The sequence below is a fragment of the Odontomachus brunneus genome, unplaced genomic scaffold (genome assembly GCF_010583005.1).
Source record: "Odontomachus brunneus isolate Ranch 3 - 2012 unplaced genomic scaffold, Obru_v1 Obru_scaffold_260, whole genome shotgun sequence".
NCBI classification, from domain to species: domain Eukaryota; kingdom Metazoa; phylum Arthropoda; class Insecta; order Hymenoptera; family Formicidae; genus Odontomachus; species Odontomachus brunneus.
Genome location: NW_022639710.1, coordinates 42,195 through 42,769, shown reverse-complemented (window position 1 = coordinate 42,769; position 575 = coordinate 42,195).

Sequence of the window (575 nt, the reverse complement as noted above, 5' to 3'; positions counted from 1 at the left end):
TGTTTCAATAAATATTTGCTTCTTTTAAAAGTAAATAAAATACAAGTAAATAATTTTATAAACCTAAATAAATTATTTTCTAATATTAAAAGTATCTTTTTTGTGTTTCAAAAATTCAAGTTTCTTTTATTTTCAAAAAACAATTTATTTAAATGTACAAAATAATTTATTTGTATTTTACTTACTTTTAATACAAGTAAATATTTTTTTAAATATACTTTTTACATACTTTTTAAATATACTTTTTATATACTTTTTAAAAACATACTTTTTACATTTAAACGAATTTTATTCTCTTCTTTTAAATAAATCATATGTTTTCGTACATGAATACCCTTATAGAAATATCATACTAAGAATCATTGATAATTACTTATTTTCAGTATTAAAAATACTGGATAATAAGTAATTATCAATGATTCTTAGTATGATATTTCTATAAAGGTATACCATATGTATACGAAACATCTCTCAGTCAAAGTGACAGTGGTGCAGTAGGTAAGCTGAACAACTCAAAAACCAGAGGTCTCAGATTCGAATCTAAGCCCATACAGCACGAAAGCTTTCAGCAACAT